Below are 22,035 nucleotides of genomic sequence, written 5' to 3' on the forward strand. Positions count from 1 at the left end.
TTATCAAATGATGCTAAACCCAAAACAGCATTTTCTACCATTGGAGGGCACTATCACTTCACAGTGATGCACTTTGGACTGAAAAATGCACCTGCCACATTCCAAAGGCTGGTGAATACTGTTCCCCAAGGATTGGACGACTATAGTGCAGCTAATCTTGATGAGATAGCGGTATTAAACTCCACCTGGGAGGATCACCTGGTCCACCTGTGCCTCACAATGTGTGTGGTCTCCCTATCAAGGCCTCAAAGTGCCAGATAGGGCAGGGGAAATTGGTATATCTGGGCCACCTGGTAGGTGGAGTTCAGATTCAGCCACTACAGGGCAAGATCCAAACCATTTTAGATTGGACAGCTAGCCGCCACAAAGCTTTTGAGTATCTAAAACGGGCCATGTGCTCTGCACCTATTTTACGACCCCTATCTACTCCAAACAGCATATAGTTCAGACAGATGCTTCTGAGGTAGGGGTTGGGGCAGTCGTATCACAAATTAATGCAATGTGACCACAGCACACAGATATAAATAGTCCAGTCACGTAGCAAGGATATGTATCCCTGGTAGAGCGTTTGAGGTTGGAGAGAAATTACGTGAAGATCCCAAATTCGTTAGAGAAAGTGTCTTTAATTGTAGGCACAGTTTGCCTCAGGATTGCGCGTTCTTCAAAATACAGCCAACACGTGTTTCGTCACTCAGGTGACTTCATCAAGGCTGCAAGACAATGATAAAAGCAAACTTGTATGCAATAATACCTAGAATTTGGTAAGACATAAAATGTGTCCGATGGTAAACTAATACCAGTGCTTGCAAGAGGGAGGAAGTAGGAAATGTGCAACCCAAGTGAGTGAAGAGAGAGAGAGAGATGGTGGGCATGGTATCACAAATTAATACAGAGGGACAGGATCAACTTTTAGTTTTTATAAGCAGAAGGTTGAGCCCCAAGGAAAAGAGTTGGTCAGCCATAGAAAGGTAAGCCTTTGCTGTGGTTTGGGCTTTGAAAAAGCGAGACCATACTTGTTTGTCACTCACTTCCTTGTTCAAATAGACCACAAGCCCCTTCTATGGTTACAACAAATTAAAGGTAAAATCCCAAACTTTTGAGGTGGTCCATATCCCTACAGGGAATGGACTATACAGTGGAACACAGACCTGGGAGTAACCACTCCAAAGCAGATGGACTCTACAGATATTTCCACTTAGACAATGAAGATTCATCTGGACAAGGTTAGCCTTATTGTCCTTTGTTTGGATGGCATGCTTACTCTGAATTTCTGCCTGATGTCAGTATGTTTTGACTGTGTTCACTGGTATCCTGCTAACAAGGACCCCAGTGACTCTGCTCTCTCCCTCTAAATTTGGTTGCTGGGACTTCACACACCCCACATTTGGCATACTGGTGCCCCCATATAAGTCCCTAGTATATGGTACCTAGGTACTAAGGGCATTTGGGCACCATGTGTTCCCTGCCACCCAGGGGAGCCCATGTAAAATGTGTTTCCAGGCCTGCCAGTGCAGCCTGCATTAAAAGGTGCATGCACCCTTTCACCTCGGGTCACTGCACCAGGTCACTATAAGTCACCCCTATGGTAGGCCCTCCTAGCCCAGAGGGCAGGGTGCAGATACCTGTGAGCGAGGGCACCCCTACATGAGCAGAGGTGCCCCCACGAATTCCAGCTCCATTTCCTGGACTTCATGAGTGCAAGGATACCATTTTACGCATGTACTGGACATAGCTCACTACCTATGTCCAGCTACAGCATGGTAACCCCAAACCTGGGAATGTTTGGTTTCAAACGTGTCAGAATCATACCCCAGTACTGTTGCCAGTATTGGTTGTATGATTCTATGCACTCTGAGGACTCCTTAGAGGACCCCCAGCATTGCTCTTACCAGATTTCTGGGGTTATCCAGGCAGTCCATGCTGCTGCCGTCCTCAGATGGATTCCTGCCCTCCTACTGCTTGACCACCTCAAACCCAGGAAGGCAGAAGAAAGGATTTCCTTTGGGGGAGCGGGGTAACACCCTCTTCCTTTGGAAATAGGTGTTACATGGCTTGGGAAGGGTAGCCTCCCCAAGCCACTGGTATGCTCTGAAGGGCACATTTGGTGCCTTCCTTGCATAAACAAGGCTGCACCAGTTCAGGGACCTCCAGTCCCTGCTCTAGCATGAAACTGGATAATGGAAAGGGGAGTAACCACTTCCCTGTTCATCACAACCACAAGATGGTTGCCAGAGCTCCTCCAGATGGCCTCTTTATTCTGCCATCTTGAATCCAAGGTGGGCAGAGGCCTCTGGGAACATCTGAGAGGCCAGGTCAGGCAGGTGACCGCACTGCCGCCTCCTCACAGGTGGTCACCTGGCTAGGTGACCAATCCCCTTTCCAGGGCTATTTAGGGTCCTCAGATTCGATGTGAAAGAGACTGCAACAGGACTCCTCTGCAACATTTACTTCGACTTCTGGCCACTGGAACCACATCTGGACTCCACAGGAACCTACAATCTGCAGCTACAACAGTGACCCTCCCTGCAACATTGTTTCTCCGGGTCCTTCCAGCAACTGCGCCATTTCATGCAGCCTGGTTGCCGAGTCCAGCAAATAATTGAAAAAAGGCACCACAAATGCAAATGTCTTCATGATATTGGGACACCAGATGATGTGTGTTTTTGGATTTATAAAAAAGTTATTGATAATGGTGACATTGGTTCACAAGTCCCTGACCGAAGAGTGCCTACTTTAGATATTTCTGTGCTCCATGTGAAAAGCCAAAATGCAGTCAGGCACTGAGAAGTTACCCAGTAATTGAAGTGAGGTGACTCACTGTTCCATGCTGTAAACTCTGGTGGGTGGGAAAAAATGTGATTGACACAACAGATCAATCGATGAAGAAATAAGGCTGGAAGGGCCTTTATGTATGTTACACAGACAATTTTAGGAAAATCAAAAGGTCTTGGCTAATGGCAGACCTAAAAAGACATACTAATGCCTGGTTTATGCCACAGGGCTATTTTCAGCACATGCAATTTGAAACTCCCCGTCCAAAAATACAGGCTGCAAAATAAATATTAGCTACCACCACCCAGGAGTCTAGATGTAGAACTAGGGTTTCAACCTGGTCAGTTCTATACTGGCATAACAGTAAATATCAGAATAACACGCTTTAAATGTTAAAGGAAAAATGGGCTTGCTAAGAATTACTGCTGATGATATAATATAACTTTCTACTTAAGATTCCAGTCCCGGCCTTTGCAGAATCAGAAAACTTGAAGTAATGGCCGGTATTTGGGAAAAGTGTCACCCTATTTAGAACAGGTCGGCCAATCAGATTTTGCAGGCATTAACCTCAGTTATTTGCCAGGTGGCCACTGGATGATGGTAATCGAAGCCTCAGCAGGGATAGGTTGCTTTCATTTCCCATTCTTTTTCCCATATCTCCGTACTGTGTTGTCCACCTGTGAGCAGTTTTCTGCCATGTGTGAGGCCTTTCCTTCTCCCTTAAGTGACACAGTCTGGAGGGAGTGGTTCCAAGAGCACCAGGGAAGGGTTGAGGAGAGTTCATACTAGTGCCTGGTAGACACTGGATAACTCTGCTTGTATATGGAATGCACTATGGCTTGGAAGAGAGAGTGACACACAAAGAACTTAGGAGTGGAGGCAGTGCGAGGTGAAGCACAGAACAGTTAAAGTGTAAGGTCAGTGAGAGATGAGCCTGGGGTGCTTCCCTGCAGCAAATATTGACTGTCAGATTGCTCATCAGAGAGTTATACACTGAATACCAATCAACAGATGTTACTGCAGTCATCTGAGGGCAATATTAAACCATACTCTTCACAGAAACCCTCCACCAGTCAGAAAAGTCAATTCCCCCTACTCAGACCACTGCAGAGAAAAATATGTACTTATAATCGAGAAAATAAAAGGCTTCACAGCTGAAAGATGCTGATCCAGTCATGACAAAAAGAGGTTTTGAAATATCTTAAAAACTGAGTCAGAAACCTAATATACCAGGGTGGCATGTCAAAAGAGAAACTAAAGTTAAATGGTACCCATGGGGTTGTTTTATTAAACTATCAGAATTATGAGCCCTCACCAATTGGCTGCTCCTAATGAGAATGTGTGTAGGTGGATGCTATACATGAAAGCATCAAGGTGCCCAGAACCATAGGAAACAACAAAATGGATGGGATTCCAGCACTTTCCAGAACCTTGGGGGGGGGGGGGGAATGGGGGCTCAAGTCATTGTCCATCTAGGTGGGTTTCCAGAAACTCTGATGACCCATGACAATTACTCCATAGGAGATGAGTTGGAGTAGATCTTTATTTGAAGACAGCAAATATTTTGACTTAATTTTTGGATTAAGAATTTTGATTCTGAGGTAGAAGGGAGCAGAACTGTAAAGTCACTTGTACATCAAAGAGCGGCACTGGAACTGAAAATAGGTATCCACTCCAGTTCAGCGCATGAGTCCTTCTTGTGACTAAGACAGGTTCAGTCACCACTATAAACACTCCCTCTGCCACATTCTGTGCACGTTTGTGGATATTGATATCCTTTTGGACACACCTAAATATAAACAGACTCATTAATCCGATGTTGACCAAAGAACCGGCCCTGTGTGCAGGCAGGAATTACGGGCATCCCTACTGACCTTTTCCACCAGACTTCCCATCAAGAGATATCTATCTAAAAGTAGACGTAGGTTCCTTCGATTGCATGAAAGGGGAATCTCTTTGAAGAAGATTACTGACATGGTAGGTACTCAACAGCGCTGGGGCAACTGCGCCACATTCCTAGACTAATCTATTTATGCCGGAGATCACGATAATAGCAAATACATCAAATGTGATGATGGTGTGTCATTGGCATAGGCTTGAGAGGCCAGACCCCACCTTTGAATAATCCACAGAGGCGCAAAGAATAACTCTGAAAAGACAAGGGGATGGAGAGTCTGTGAAACCCTACAATTTGAAGCAGGGGGTGCAGACGAACAACAACTCCATTTAAACTGTGGTGCAGACTTCTGTAGCCATTGTAAGAGCATGCTGCGGTCAATCCTTTCAACATCACCTTGGTCCAAAAATTCTGAGATTCATCCTTACAGCAAAGTGTACTTGAAACATGTGTACCTGTGCAGGTTTCATGCTAGAGAGGTGATTGGAAGCAAGAAAAAAATGCAATTTCGCAAAATACCTCATTTTGCAAAGTTAATATGCTCACAAATCTTACTAAGCACTGACAGAAGGATGATCCAAATGAAAGCTTCATTTTACTCATTCACGCCGAGAGAAAGATTGTCTCAAATAATAAAAACTATAACGGTATTGGGTAGCTAACTTTACCCTAAAAGTTTTCAGAAATGCGGAGTGCGTGTGCATGTGGACAGGAAGAAAAAGGCTGAATAAACCAACGTAGAAAGGAAAAAACCTTGACATTTCAGTGACCAATCTGCAGAACATTTCACTCAAACCTCTAGTAAATTCTTATATACTTATTTAAGAAAGTGGCTCTGGTCAGTTAACATGGATGCTGAATCTCACAATTAGTTGTTAGTATTCCAGGCCGAGGGGTGTTCAGAGAGACATGATGGTTGGATGAAAATCACAAGGCGACTGACCCATGCAGAGTATAACTGGGCTGGTGACGTGCATGCCAAGACTGGAGAAACGTGTGGTAACCTCTTACCGTCGCTTGCTAGGAATGAAACTGACCTCGCTCTCTCCGTCAGGGTGCATCCATCTGGCTTGTCACCACGCTTCATCAGATGCATCGATGACATGGAGGATGTCACCAAAGAGGAAGCTCAGCGCTTGGCTCAAGAACCCGCAGTCCTTCGTCTTATAGTCGAAGATAGCCCTGTGGAGGAACACGATGCGGAGGTCAGTGAAAGAGCACAATCAAAGGTAGGATTGCTAGGGGCCACGAGCTGATCTGTCATGCCACCAGGGAAGGACAGTGTTAATTATAGAGGCAGGACATGAAGGAAGGCGAACACTTGTGCAGACACATCAGAGATGTAAATGCATTAAGGCTTGTGACTCTGGATAGGCTGCACGTCGCCACGGATGATTCATACTCCCAACCCACTGCGATGATGGATCTTGGCAACGCAACGTGACATCACAAGAGGGACCCATCAGATACCCCCGCAGACTGCCTTTCCACAATGCGGCTATCTCCAGTGCCCAGCAGGTAATGCAGAGCATGGACCTCTGCCTATGGAGGGACAGAATACTAACATTTTTCCCTGGGGCTTAGGAGGGATGTCCTAACTGCCTTTAATATTATAGAATAAGGTACGACCAACTATTCAGAAAAAAGGGTAAAAGTTATTTTGGCAGTGTGTGACTTGAGAGAAAAAGAAGCCCCAGAGGAAATGTAAAAAGAATTTTGATGACGAATTTCTGTCTTTAAAACATAGGTGCTGTGAGCACTTTAGTCTGCATATTTCACTATCCAGTCACTCCATTGCAGTCTCATTCCTTATTCCTAAGTCCCCCTGCTCCCAACTCCTTGTCACATCTTCCACCTAGTCCAGAGCGGGGAAGTGAGAGACTTTCTAACAGCCTTTCAATAACAGACTGCACTGTGTGGTTGCTCGACCTATGAACTGGAAACTGCAATGCTAACAACCTCCCATGTGGCCACTATCTGCAGAAAAAAAAGGTGACGAGGCAAATACTAGATTTTTAAGAACTTCTCACTAAGCACATGTTGGCACGTCGGTCCTTAATAAGTAAACTTACAAGGGGACGGGTATAGGTTGATGAGCCTTTTGATTTGTATAGGGTGTTCTTACCATACCTTCAACACAGAATCATTAATAAACAGAATAATCAATAACCATTAGTCAAATCAACAATCAATGGAGTCAGTAATTTTCACACACCATCTCTCTTCAGCCATGAATAACCACACCTTTAGGTATAAGTTTAGCAAGTTTATTCCCTATTCGTTAACAATACTAAGTCAGGAATCTTAATTCATCTCAACTCAAATTGGAAACAAATTTTTAATATACTCATTAATCAGCAAGTTGCAAAAGACGTGATCTAATCAAAGCTTGCATCAAAAGACATTTTAAGGCATCAACATATACCATTAGTAAAACCCAATTCAGCAAAACTATAACATCCATCAAGTTCAGCAAGATAGTCTGTCAACCATTTGTCTCTTTAATTTTGTCAGTTGTCATGAGAGTAACCTCAACTATCACAGATGAGCATCAGCATATGGGGCTTCATGAAAAACAAACAAGAACACAAATTTGGTAAACATCTACCTAAAGGAAGAACTAAGCTTAGGTGGTACCTAGAAAGAAAAGGCATGAAAATGCTATTCAGTCATTGTCATATCTAACTATCCACACTATGGGTCCGCAAGCAGAATCAGCCTTCGTCCTCAGGTCATCAGTCGATCAGCAAAACATGATGCTCTCAAAGAGTATGAGCCCAATGACAGAATCTCTTCTTCTGAACATTGCAGTAAGTCTGACTAAGATCTAATCTCTGAATCTGGTCTCCTCTGTCACGCTGTTATATCAAAGTTCCCCAAACCATCCCCCAATTTCCAACTGGTCAATTATTCGTACGTTATTACTCTACCCAAAAATGTCCCTTTACCAATTCTATGAATTCTAATCTTTTACAGTTCACATGTCGTTGATTGGTCTGCTTTACGATGTTCTCATCATCCGGCTCGTAGGGTATCAATTTTGTTGCATCTTCGTCTCCAGTCAGTGTCCTCATTGTTCACGTCCTGGGAAAGAACCCTTTGCTCATTTTACACACATTTAGTTACTTTACGAGAGACCTCGACTCCTGTCCGTCGGTTCCCATAGAAAGCCTCTGCTAAGCATTTTATTAAAACAATTAGCATTTCACCGTTAGTTCACTCTGTCAGCATTTTTCATTAAACGCTAAGAAATACAGCTTCTACATGAGGCCTGGCAAAACTAGGCCAAAACACTCGCTAAGTTAAGGCCTACAATTAATGAGCAATAACATACTTCATAACCCTTAATATCACATATTACTACATTAACCTAATACTTTTTCAATATTTCATATAGATTAATAATTATTTAGTACATTTCGTGAACACTGGTGGCCATTCTTCGAGGTAACATTTTCAAACGTGAACATTATTTTTCTACATAAGTCATTATTCAAAATTCATAAACATTCATTAATAATTTCTAATTAAGACATCTGCGTTAGCACCCACGACTGCAAAGGGAATTATTCTCAGCAGCCACGCTCTCATGCAACAGGCTTTCCTTTCGTCATCATAAAAACACTCCAAGCTAGGTATGGTTGGAACAACGTCACATTTTCAGGAAAACCCCATTACTATGTAAATTAATTCTAGTTAGCTTTATTTTCTTAAATGTATCTTTGGTATGTAACACTTACTTCTGTGTGGAATTCTTTCTCTTGGACCTACTGTATACACCGCCCTTCCTGGAGAGCGCAGAGCTACTTCAGTTGGAGAAGTTTGAGCATTGGTTACTCTGGACACTGTATCCCCCACATAGACTCAACGGAGGATCTGTTTTTCAAGTTCTGCACTGATACAAAAAAAGCAAACCTACCGTGTGCCACGTTTGGCTCCTTGTGCATTAGGGAATGAAACACACAGATTTTACTTCAGCCCATATACATTAAAATGTCCCCACCTGGACACAATTGGAGAAATTCAAGACATTTGTGATCCATTAATCATCTTAGTAAAAAAAAAAAGAGAGGAAAAAAAGAAAGAAATCTAAATGAGTATGGACTATTTGGATGCTTCCTTAATAAAGTTATAAGCTAATTTTGCTTAATAATTAGTCACATATTTCATCCCCAAAATGAAGAAAATGCATTTATTCTATTTTTTCTTGTGTCTCCAAGCAAAACGATTTGTGCTATTTTTTCTGTGAAAACAACATATTGAGGATTACAATCAGTTTCCTTCTCATTGCGCAAACAGCTAAAGTAGTAAAACAGTTTACTGTTGTTGTTTCTGCTGTGTCATCTTTTACCTACTAGCAACAAATGCTGCTATAGATGAGCTAGTGTATCTATAGTGTTTAAATGATTAAAGCTCAAAGATTTCCTTATAAGCTTGCTGCAGGTATAGCAGAATACAGAGGCTGCCTACTCTTGATTCCACACAATGCCGCTTTCATCCACCATTCTAAGCTTCTTTTCTCTTTATCTCACTCTTACAGATTCTTTTTCTACATTTCTTTCCTCGATCCTTTTCTGACAGTCTCTCTTTTGCTCTGAATCAGTGTCAGATGGTGAAAAAGACATTCCTGTACCCACCACATGCAAACTCCTGAGCAACTTAAGCAGTGGTTCTTGGACAGCCAGGAGCACAGAGGGAACCCTGAGCTGTAACAGCAGGTCCCCAGGCCCAGCCCTCCACCTACCTCTGTTGACCCTCAGCCAGCTCAAGGACCTGCATTCTCCCCGCGCCTCTCTCCTCTGCTGCATTCTACTTCCTCTTCCTGCCTCTGTGCCACTCTCTACACGAGCCTCTTCCTGCTCTCCTTCCTGTCTTTTCACCAGCCCCGCCCACCGCCTCCTAGCACTCCTCCGAGGACCTACTTGATGGTGGCCAAACAAAGGCAAGCCCATCTGCACCTGTCTGTACCTGGAACACACCCAGCACCAGGAACCCTCTCAGCTACAGGTCCTACCACTCTCCACACCACCAACCCTGGATGCTGCCATAAACACAGCCACCGAACCATAACACAGTACACGGTAGGAACTTTCACCTGCACTCTCTGCCACAACACACTCCCCCGCCAATCTCAGCAACACCCAGACCACACAAGGTTCAACACTAGCTACCCGCCATCAGCTCGTTTGCACCCTCAACACTCGTTCACTCAACAAACATGCCACATTGGCTTGGGACCTCACCAATACTCTTGTGCCGACAGTCTTCCTCATCAAGACCTGGCTCAATCCCATGTCTGCCTCTGACATCACCACCACCATACAAGCAGGATGCATAATCACCCATTGAACTGCATCAACAAGCCAGTAGGAGGAATCGCTGTCAGGCACAAAGACTCCATTAATTGCACCGCCCCCCACTGACAAAACCATCCAGGCAGTGGAACATCTAAACTTCACTATCCAAACGTACGAAAAATCCACCCTTAGGGGAACCCTTGAACTACCTTCTGCAACCGCATCACCAATTTCATTGCCCCCCTCACCATCGTCTCGAATGGCTGCACGTCTTGAAGACACAAGTGAGCCTAACTCCCTAAACCTCCTTGATGGCCTGAGCAACATCAGACTCAGTCAACCCATACACAACCCCACGCACATCCCAAGCCACATGCTTTACTCCATATTCACCTCCAACAACCGCCTCAAATACAGCCAAACCACTGAACTCGCATGGACCAACCACTACATTGATCATGTCATCATCACAACCCCCATGCCTCTGCCCCCTCCAGCGGAACCCAACACCACATGTTGCACCTGGAACAAGGCCTCAGAGCCCTGAAAGGAGCAAACCTTTACCCTCAACCCACCCAAACACCACAACAACGTGCACCAGGATGTCAGAAGCTTCAACTCGTGGATCACTGACTGTGCTGACATCATCGCCCAAGATGAAACACAGACGATCCACCAAGCAAGCCAGTTGGTACTCCTAGGACCACAGAATAGCCAAGCGTCACTGCAAGGACGCTGAAAGAAGGTGACGCACCAACAAAGACCAAACCAACAGAATCGCCTACAAATCAGCACTCAAAATATACCACCACCAACTAAGTGAAACAAAGTGAAAAACCCTGGCATCGTTCATCGAAGCTAACCCCTGTTGGGCATGGCTCTCATTAGGGAAAATCCTGACATTTTTTGCCTTTTCCTCCTAGCCTATATTGTCTCCCTGAAAGGAAGGGGTGTTGATTTAGGGAAAGACTGGCACTCAAGGCTTAAGTGATATCTGTGGGCTATAACCTAAAGTATCACACAGTGCACTCTTAGAGGACCACACCCCTGATCCCCCACTGCATGGCTAACCAAAACAGTTAACAAATATACACAAATAAGAGGCACAAGTTGTATACACATACATATATCAGAATGTACATGAGATGTCCATTGTGGTCACTATGATTATCCTTTGAAAAATCAAAAGTACACCGAACTGTGAGTCCTTAGAGCAGTGTAAAATATGATAATAAACATATAGCGAGGCACAGCAGTGTCCATTTAGTTCCTCCTCGGTTTAATGATAATACCCCACTCCAATTCAGTCCTCAAATCAATATTGCTGACTCACAATCTTGATATCTGAGGTTATTCCATTCAAACCCTCAGCCAACACGTGTTTCGTCCATCGACTTCCTCAGGGCTGAAAGTTGTACCAAAAAATCAACATCATCAAATATGGACTAATGTCAGATCCCAAAAGGGATTTCATGAGCCCGTCACCACTCCAAGACGTGGGATGGATAAAAGTAAACTTATAGGTAGAGCAAGTGCTATGAAGAAAAAGCAATGTTGTTCTCATAGAACATTGCGTGCCCCCCTGTGACTATCATGCATTGTGGATAGTAGTTATGTAGGGTAAATTTTCTTTTTTTCTTTTTCTCTTCCTTTCCTGCACTGGGATTGCCAGATCACGTAACAGTGCCAGTATGCCCCAATGGTGGCATATTTACCTTCTTTTTGTGTTATTCATTTAATATTTTTGTTTACTATTTGTCAGCAAGCCATTTCAGTCACTTTATGGGTACAATTTATGGTTTTTCTTTCTATCTGATACACATTTTGACTTATCATAACGACCAGGCAGTGACACTACTTAACTACTATCCACAATGCATGAAAGTCACAAGGGGGCACGCAGTGTTCTATGAGGACAACATTGCTTTTTCTTCATAGCACTTCCTCTACCTATAAGTTTACTTTTATCCATCCCACGTATCGGTGTGGTGACGGGCTCATGAAATCCCTTTTGGGATCTGACTTTAGTCCCAATTTTATGATGTCGATTTTTTTGGTACACCTTTCAGCCCTGATGAAGTTGATGGACGAAACACGTGTTGGCTATGGGGTTTGAATGGAATAACATCAGATATCAAGATTGTGACTCAGCAATATTGATTTGAGGACTGAATTGGAATGGGATATTATCATTAAACCGAAGAGGAACTAAATGGCCACTGCTTCGCCTCGTTATATGTTTATTATAATATTTTACACTGCTCTAAGGACTCACAGTTCGGTGTACTTTTGATTTTCCCTAGGATAATCATAGTGACCACAATGGACATCTCATGTACATTCTGATATATGTATGTGTATACAACGTGTGCCTCTTATTTGTGTATATATTGTCTCCCTGTCCTGGATCTTAGGACTTTGGACACTTCACTGATGTCGGGCAGTAGGGAAGTGAGCACCCCTTCCTACCGAAGATGGGGTATGGGGTTTGGGGGAGGATGTGGCCTGGGGTGCCACCCCTCCGACTGGCCCCAGACGATAGGAGTACTAAATACCGAGAGAAGGGGGGTTGTTGCAGCCCTGGTTACCAAGGGCAAGTCTGGCAAATGTACTGCCCATTTGGCATCCTGGTGACCATGTCCGAGACCTGATTGAGTAGGCTTGCAGGGCCAGCAGACACCTGCACTCAGGATAGGGACCACATGAGGGGGACTACACCCGAGTGTGCTCTACACTGCCCCCAGAGGGCCCTAGCAGAGGGGGTTGGTGGGTGGCATGGAACCAGGAAGGCACAACCCGAATGATGTGCTCAGGTGGGGTGGGTTGTTGGGGAACCCATACCGAAAGACAGACAGCCCGATCCCAAGGTTTCCTGATATGTGGCCATGGGCCACAAGCTTTGGACTCATGTGTGGGCAGAGTGGAGATGCAGGCGCGAACACTCCCTGACTGATGGACCGCGCTGCCCAACATGTGTGTCCAGCCATGGTTGGACCTGGAGTGTGCCTCAGGCCTAGAGGGCTGGGTAAAGTATGGACCTGGCTGGACCATACCAGCATACCCCCATGCTGGAGACCTCCCCCATGTGGTGCACTGGCGCAGTAGCCCAGAAGGTGAATAACTGCTGCTGAGCACCATACAACTCAAAAGCCTAGGAGCTCTGAGCATTTTCCCTCAGCCAGTACAGAGTGAATGTGCCCACACCATCCATATCATTTAGGTACAGGCACTGTTACCCCTGTGTGGGTTTGTATGCCCGGGCCAGGCCAAGTATGGATGGTGGATGGACTCTCCAACCCGGGCGTCCATGTCTACGACTGGATGGTGTGGTTCCTATGTGAATGGGCACATGGCCAAAGTGACCACAGCATGGTTGTTACACACAAGTATTCATGATAGGAGCGGAGTCTGAGGGCTCATGCCAACCGAGGTGCACAAGCACTGTGGTGGTGGAGGTGGTTAAAGTGTCACCTTGCTTGGCAGGTTGGTGTGGAGCTAGGGCATAAGTGCCCAAGAACTGACAAACAGTCCCGTGTGTTCGCAATGCCCATGAGAGCTGCTCAATCTGAAGGAAGCTGGCCTGGAGTGGTGAGCACCTATGGTGTTATCACCTTATAGCAGGTCCAGGTATCCCCTTTTAGTGAGGTGTAGGTAGTGTCTAGGAAGCCAGGCTCTCTAGAAGTAGCTGTGGATGAGCAGCCAAGTCTTATTTAAGAGACATAGCAAGCTTATGCAATACCACTGTAGTCACACAGCACTTACACACATGAAACAACCACACAGTGTTACAAAAATAAAGGTGCTTTACTATGGTAACACAAAAACCAAAATACTGTATAGGCAATACTCAACTAGCCGGTGAGTAAACAAACTGTTATATACAAATTAAAAGTCAGGAATTAGCATAAAAGGCAATAGAAAACAGCGAAAGCAATACTAAGTACTGAAGACTGGTGGGGAGCGGGGTTCAAACTATATACTATGAAAGTGGAATGCAACCTAACCTAAGGAAGTGCAATCGGTAGAGGGGAACTGGAGGAACTAGGAACCCCAGAACGTAAGTACCAGAGTGCCCCCAGCGACCAGGAGAAAAGAGTGAAATACCTTTCTCCCCAAACCCACCGAAAAGACTTCAGAATAGGATTTTGCAAGACCCAGATAAGACTGTAAAAAAACAAAGATGGATCCTGTTAAAGGAAAACCTGTAAAAGAAGGGGACCAAATCCAGGTCACATTGGAGCGTCCGGATGTGATAGGAGCCACTATCTACCTAAACGAAGACAGTCAGCAATGCAGCCCTGGAGCAGCTGAAGAGTTCCTGAAGTGATGCAGTCAACGTCCTACGCCGGAAGGATGATTCCATTTGGTCAGTGGTGTGGAAAAACCACCAACAAGTCTTGGCAAAGGCAGATGTCATTGGAGAAGAAATGTGGAGCTGCCGGGGACCAGCAAGGTCTAGGAGGTCTCAACCCACAGAGGGGAATCCTGGGTGACCCTCAGCAGTGAGGAGAGTCACAGAAAGAGGAGGCAGCATCCACAGGCAGCAAGCTCAGAAGCTGCGGTGAGGCCCACACAGCACACCTAGAAAGGAGTCCTACGTCGCTGGAGGAGCACGTAGAGGGCTGTGCGTCGCAGGGATGTGTGCTGGGGGATGGGGCTACACGGAGCCTGAGGATCCCTTGGAGGAGATGCCAACAAGCCTTGGTAGCTAAAAGAAACGCAGTACACGGGGGGTACTGTCCTGTAGGGAGAGACAAGGGCTTACAGTCTCCCAAGTTGGACAGCTGGTAGAGAGGACCAAGGGGACCACTCCAGACCACCACCTGTGATGCAGGATCCATGCAGCTATGGAGGAGAGGAGATCCACGCAGCCGGTCGCTGTTGCAGTTGGTGCCTGCGGATGCAGGGGAGTGGCTCCTTCACTTCAAGGGAGATTCCTTCTTGTGTCTTGTGCTAGCTCCTTCACTCCAAGGGAGATTCCTTCTTGCTTCTTGTGCAGGCTGAAGACTCGTCCCCCTCACAAGATGCACAGCCGGGCAAATGTTGCAGTTGCTGGAAGGAGCCAGAGAAACAATGTTGCAGAGCAGAGTTGTTACTGTAGATGCAGATTGTCAGTTCCTGGAGGATCCAGTTGTAGTTCCAGTGGCCAGAAGGTGAAGTAACCATTGCAGAGGAATCCTGCTGGAATTTTGCACATGGAATCTGAGGACCTATCCAAGAGGGAGACCCTAAATAACCCAAAAGGGGGATTGGTTACCTAGCAGAGTGACCACCTATTACGAGGGGTCTGTAATGTCACCTGGCTGTCCTCCCACTCAGATGCTCCCAGAGGCCTCTGCCCATCTCAGATTCAAGATGGCAGAATCAAGTGGCCCCTGGGGGAGCTCTGGGCACCACCCCTGAGGTGGTGATGGACAGGGGAGTGATTGCTGCCCTTTGCATTGTCCAGTTTTGCAAGAGAGCAGGGACTACAGGTCACTGGACTGGTGCAGCCCGGTTTATGTAAGAAGGGTACCAAATGTGCCCTTCAAGGCATTCCAGTTGCTTAAGAAGGCTACCCCTCCCAATCCATGTAACACCTATTTCCAAAGGGAGAGGGTGTTGCCTCCCTCTCCGAAAAGGATATCCTTTGTTCTGCCTTCCTCAGGTTGAGCTGGTCAAGCAGCAGGAGGGCAGAAACCTGTCACAGGTAGTGTACACTGATGAAATGGCATCCTCACACTTAGAAAGTTCAGGAAAATGGAGCTGGAGTTGGTAGAGGCACCTCTGCTCATGCAGGGGTGCCCTCACACACAGGTATCTGCACACTAGCCTTTGGGCTAGGAGGGCCTACCATAGGGGGTGGCTTACGGTGACCTGGTGCAGTGACCTGAAGTGAAAGGGTGCATGCACCTCTTCACACAGGCTGCAATGGCAGGCCTGCAGACACATTTTACATGGGCTCCCCCATGGGTAGCGTAATTCATGCTGTAGCCCATCAGGAACTCCTGGAGCCCCAATGCCCTGGTGACCATATAGTAGGGTCTTATATGGGGGCACTAGTATGCCAAATGTGGGGTGTGTTAAGTCCCAAGTAATCAAATTTAGGGGAGTGAGCACAATCACCGGGGTCCTGGTTATCAGGATTCCAGTGAAAAGAGTCTAGGCACACTGATAAAAACTGCCAAAAAGTGCAACTTTCCTATTACTGCCGCTCCCCCTTAAACAAAGGACAATAAGACTAACCTAGACCAGTTGAGTCTTCATTGTCTAAGTGCAAATATCTGGAGAGTCCATCTGCATTGGAGTGGTTACTATCAGGTCTATTTTCCACTGTATAGTCCATTCCCTCTAGGGAGCTGGACCACCTCAACAATTTGGGATTTTCACTTTTCATCTTTTTAAGCCATAGGAGGGGCTTGTGGTCTGTCTGGAAAATGAAAGTGAATACCAAACGGTTAGGGCCTCAGCTTCTTCAAGGCCCAGACCACAGCAAAGGCCTCCCTCTCAATGGCTGACCAAAGCTTCTCTCTGAGGGTCAACCTTCTACTTACAAAAGCAACAGGTTGATCATGGCCCTCTTAATTTAGATGTGAAAGTACTGCCCCTATTCCTACTTTCTTAGGAAGGGAGCAGAGTACATGGCCGGTTTCAGGTCATCAAATGCCTTTTGGCAGATAGCTGTCCACAAGACTTTCATTTAATGGTGCTACAATGAAACCATACCCGTTAATGAACCTCCTGTAATACAAAGTCAGGCCTAAGAAGGATCTGACTTGAGTCTGAGATGTAGGAGCAACCCAATCCATTATGGTTTGGATTTTGCCCTGGAGTAGCTGAATGTGGCCCCACCTACTAGATGGCCCAAATAAACCACTTTGCCCTGCCCTATCTGGCATTTTGATGCTTTGATAGTGAGGCCTACCTTTTTCATGGCTTCAAGTACATTTCCATGGTGGACCAGGTGATTCTTTCTGGTGGAGACAGCTATATCATCTAGATATGCTGCACTAAAGCTTTCCAGGCCTTGGAAAATGTGTTTCACCAACCTTTAAAATGTTGCAGGTGCATTCTTCAAACCAGAGGGCATCACAGTAAAGTGATAATACCCACTAGGTGCTGAGAATGCAGTTTTTGGTTTGGCATCATCTGATACTTTGATCTGCCATGAGATACTTTGCAGCAGCCAGAGTATCTATCAGCTCATCTGCCCTAGTGATTGGATGAGCATCAGTCCTGGTGACTATATTGAGGCCTCTGTAGTGAACGCAGAACCTCATCTCTCTCTTACCATTTTGAGAGTGAGTCTTGGGTACCAAGACTACAGGACTAGCCCAAGGTTTGTCTGAAGGCGCAATGACTCCTAAGTCAAGTATCTTTTGCATTTTGGCTTTGATGCATTCTCTGACATGTTCAGGCTGCCTATATATTTCGCTTTTTGCAGGCAGTCTCACCTGTGTCAATGATGTGTTTAGACCAGGAGGTTTGAACAGGGGTCAGTGAAAACAGTTTAGAGAACTGACCCTAGAGAATTTTACACTCATCTTTTCCTTCGTCAAAGAGGCAGTCAGCAAGAACTACTCCCTCTACTGAGTCATCTACTGGGTTGTGGGAGAAGAGGTCAGTTAAAGGGGCGCTCTCTTCTTCTTGACCTTCATCAGTGGCCATGAGCTAACTCATGTCAGCCCAGTCATAGCAAGCCTGTGGGGGGTTCTGAAAGTGCCTACGTCCACTAAGTAGGTGACCTCACCTTTCTTCTTCACAATAGTGTAAGTACCACTCCACTTATCTTAAAGTCCTCTGGGAGCCACAGGCTCCAGGACCCACCCTTTCTGTCCTGGCTCTTAAACAGTCAGCACAGCCTTTTGGTCATGCCACTGCTTTTGCAGTTCTTGGCTGGCCTCAAGGTTTTTAGATGCCCTATTCATGTATACAGCCACTCTGAATACTAGCACATAATCTAAAATGTCCTGTTTGAGGGGTTGCTCCCAACCCTCCCTCACAAGGACAAGTGTACCTAACAGCATGTCCAAACAAAAGCTCAACGGGGCTATAGCCCACTCCCTTCTGTGGAACTTTCTTGTAGGCGAAGAGGAGGCAAGGCAATAGGACATCCCATCTCCTCCTGAGTTTTTCTGAGAGTCCCATTATCATGCCTTTCTTTTTATTTAATCTCTCAACTAACCCATTTGTTTGTGGGTGATACCACAGTCCTTACACATGGCTTTAAGGTATGCAGACATGAACTTGGCACCTCTGTCTGGCACCACCTCCTTAGGAAAACCCACCCTGGGAAAGATTCACAGGAGGGCATTTGCCACTGCAGGAGCTGTACTCATCCTAAGGGGAATTGTTTCTGGGTAATTGGTGGCATGGTCCACCACCACCACCAGTAAAAACCTGTTCCCAGCTGCAGTTGGTTGGAGGGCCCAGGGGGCCAACAATGTCCACACCTACCCTCTCAAAGAGAACCTCATCCACTAGTAGTAGAATTAGGGGAGCCTTTGTAGTGTCAACTGTCTTCCCACTGGATTGACAGGTTACACAGGAGTAACAAAACTCCTTTGTATGCTCAGACATGTGTGGCCAGTGAAAGTGAGGGACAAGTTTGTCCCAAGTCTTGCTTTGCCCCAAATCTCATGCAAGGGAAATATGTGCTGAGGTCAATAAGAACTCTCTAAACTTTTGAGGAATGACCAACCTCCTGGCACCACCACGTTTGGGGTCCTTTGCCTCAGAATAAAGTAGGTTACTGTCCCAGTAGACCGTATGGGTCTCACTGAAATCTACTGCTTCCTGAGCTGCAGCTTACTGCCTCAGACTTTCTAGAGTAGGACAGGACTTCTGGTCTAGGCTAAGTTTCTTCCTGGTGGGTTCTCCTGCACTCAAGAGCTCAGCTATATCAGGTTTAAGCTCCTCTGGTGTAGGTTTCATCCAAGGAGCAGGTTTCTCTCCCTCAGGAGTGGGATTCTGAATACAAATCTGAACAGGGGAGTACCATTTTACCCTGCCTGCCTCTCTTTTTGGGAGCTTCCTGAGCCATTTTTCCAGGCTCCAGTGCTCCTCGCTCTCCCTCTTTCTAGATATGTGCACTGGTCAAAGCAAAGATGTGCCCATGGATTCCCAACATTACTGCATGTGATTCCATGAACTCTCCAAATCATTACCTAACAGACATCCTACAGGTAGGTCAGTGGATGCCACAACTTTCATTGGACCAGTAAACACCACCCCCAAGCTAAAGTCAACAACAGCCATGGGGTGGCACAGAGTTGCTGTGAGCGTCAGTAAATTGGTAAGCGTGACCAAGTAAGTGTTGTTCAGGTGACACCAGTTTTTCAGTCACCATTGTGACTGGCATCTGTGCCCCTGTAGGCCTCAGCCTCAACACCATTGATAAGGGGATGCTGCCTGTACTTACCCATATCAAGGGCACATGGTGGCAAGGTCAATGCCACAGTCAGAGACCAAAACTGCCTCAGTGGTCTCCCTGACTAACCAGAGTCCTCTCCAGTCCCCAGGGTGAGCCCAGCCTCACTCCTACCACTACTACTACCACTGCTATTGCTACTGCTAGGGGTAGAAGTGGTAGTAGCAGGCTTGGTACTCCTTTAGGACAGGTGCTGTCACCTGCCTTGTGGCCTTTTTGTCTCCCGATGTATGTAGGAGACTGGCCTGGCTTATAGTGGGTACCTTGTGGTAATTACACCCTGTGCCAGGTTCAGTTATCCCCTATTAGTAGAATCAAGGTGTTTCTAGCAGCTTAGGCTGATAGAAGGTAGCTATGGCAAAGCAGCTCAGGCTGAACTAGGAGACATGCAAAGCTCCTACTATACCACTTAAATCATATAGCACAATATCATAAGAAAACACAATAAATACTCAGAGTTACTAAAAATAAAGGTACTTTATTTTAGTGACAATATGCCAAAAGTATCTCAGAGGATACCCTCACTTAGGAGGTAAGTAATATACACAAAGTATATGTACACAAACCCAAAATAGGTAACTAACAGTAAGAAAAGTAGTGCAAACAATGTAGAATCACAATAGGATGCAATAGGCAAACATATGTCTAGGGGTAACACAAACCATATACTCCAAAAGTGGAATGCGAATCACGAATGGACCCCAGACCTATGGGAGATTGTAGAGGGTCGCTGGGACTGTAAGAAAACAGTAAGGGTGTCCAAAATACCACACCCCAAGACCCTAGAAAGTAGGAGTAAAGTTACTCTACTACCCCAGAAAGACACAATAGTCGTGATAGGGGGATTCTGCAAGAACCACCAGCAAAATACTGAAGACGGATTCCTGGACCTGAAAAGGAAGGGGACCAAGTCCAAGAGTCGCAATAGTGCCCAGGGGGGCACGAGCCCAGGAAACCCCGGATGAAGGTGCAAAAGGGCTGCCTCCGGGTGGAAGAAGCCGAAGATTCTGCAACAACGAAAAGGGCTAGGAACTTCTCCTTTGGATGGAAGATGTCTCACGGCGTGCTGGATGTTGCAGAAGTGTTTCCACGCAGAAATACATCAAACAAGCCTTGCTAGCTGCAAGCGTCGCGGTAGAGGTTTTTGAGTGCTGCTGGGGACCAGGAAGGACCAGTATGTCGCCCCTTGGAGGAGGAGACGGGGGGCGCTCAGCAACTCAGAGAGCCCCTGCAGAAGCAGGCAGCACCCGCAGAAGTACTGGAGCAGGCACTTGGACGTTCTGTGAACTCAGAGTCACAAAAGGAGGGTCCACCGACGTCGGAGTCCAACTCAGAGGGTTGAGCACTGCAGGACTGAGTGCTGGGGACCCAGGCTAGGCTGTGCACAAAGGAATCCTTGGAGAAGTGCACAGAAGCCGGAGCAGCTGCAAATCACGCAGTACACAGGTTTGCTGTCTGGCGTGGGGAGGCAAAGACTTACCTCCACCAAATTAGGACAGAAGGGCCACTGGACTATGGGAGACACTTGGACCCAACTCGTGTGTTCCAGGGACCACGCTCGTCAGGATGAGAGGGGACCCAGAGGACCAGTGATGCAGTCTTTTGGTGCCTGCGTTGGCAGGGGGAAGATTCCGTCGACCCACAGGAGATTTCTTCTTGGCTTCCAGTGCAGGGTGAAGGCAGACAGCCCTCAGAGCTTGCACCACCAGGAAACAGCCAAGAAAGCCGGCAGGATGAGGCGCTACAATGTTGCTGGTAGTCGTCTTGCTACTTTGTTGCGGTTTTGCAGGCATCCTGGAGCAGTCAGCGGTCGATCCTTGGCAGAAGTCAAAGAGGGAAGTGCAGAGGAACTCTGGTGAGATCTTGTATTCGTTATCTGAGGAATAACCCAGAGAAGAGACCCTAAAGAGCCAGAAATAGAGTTTTGGCTACCAAGAAAGGAGGTTTGGCTACCAAGAGAGGTAAGAACCTATCAGGAGGGGTCTCTGACGTCACCTGCTGGCACTGGCCACTCAGAGCAGTCCACTGTTCCCCCAACACATCTGAATCCAAGATGGCAGAGGTCTGGGACACACTGGAGGAGCTCTGGGTACCTCTCCTGGAAGGTACTGGTCAGGGGAGTGGTCACTCCCCTTTCCTTTGTCCAGTTTCACGCCAGAGCAGGGCTGGGGGATCCCTGAACCGGTGTAGAATGGCTTATGCAGAGATGGGCACCATCTGTGCCCATCAAAGCATTTCCAGAGGCTGGGGGAGGCTACTCCTCCCCAGCCCTTCACACCTATTTTCAAATGGAGAGGGTGTAACACCCTCTCTCAGAGGAAATCCTTTGTTCTGCATTCCTGGGTCGGGGCTGCCCAGACCCCAGGAGGGCAGAATCCTGTCTGAGGGGTTGGCCGCAGCAGCAGCTGCAGTGGAAACCCCGAAAAGGCAGTTTGGCAGTACCCGGGTTCTGTGCTAGAGACCCGGGGGATCATGGAATTGTCCCCCCAATACCAGAATGGGTTTGGGGTGACAATTCCATGATCTTAGACATGTTACATGGCCATGTTCGGCGTTTCCATGGTGACGCTACACATAGGTAGTGAACTATGTAAATGCACGCGTGTAATCGTGTCCCCGCACTCAGAAAGTTCGGGGAATTTGCCCTGAACGATGTGGGG

The 22,035-nt window shown here is 46.6% G+C and overlaps 1 pseudogene; it reads right to left on the bottom strand.

Moving 5' to 3' along the window:
- The window catches only part of LOC138267272 (disks large homolog 4-like), a 46,728-nt pseudogene extending 40,963 nt beyond the window's left edge, over positions 1–5,765 (bottom strand).
- Between the last annotated feature and the right edge of the window lie 16,270 nt (positions 5,766–22,035).

Source organism: Pleurodeles waltl, chromosome 12, assembly GCF_031143425.1.
Source record: "Pleurodeles waltl isolate 20211129_DDA chromosome 12, aPleWal1.hap1.20221129, whole genome shotgun sequence".
In the NCBI taxonomy this organism is placed as follows: Eukaryota; Metazoa; Chordata; class Amphibia; order Caudata; family Salamandridae; genus Pleurodeles; species Pleurodeles waltl.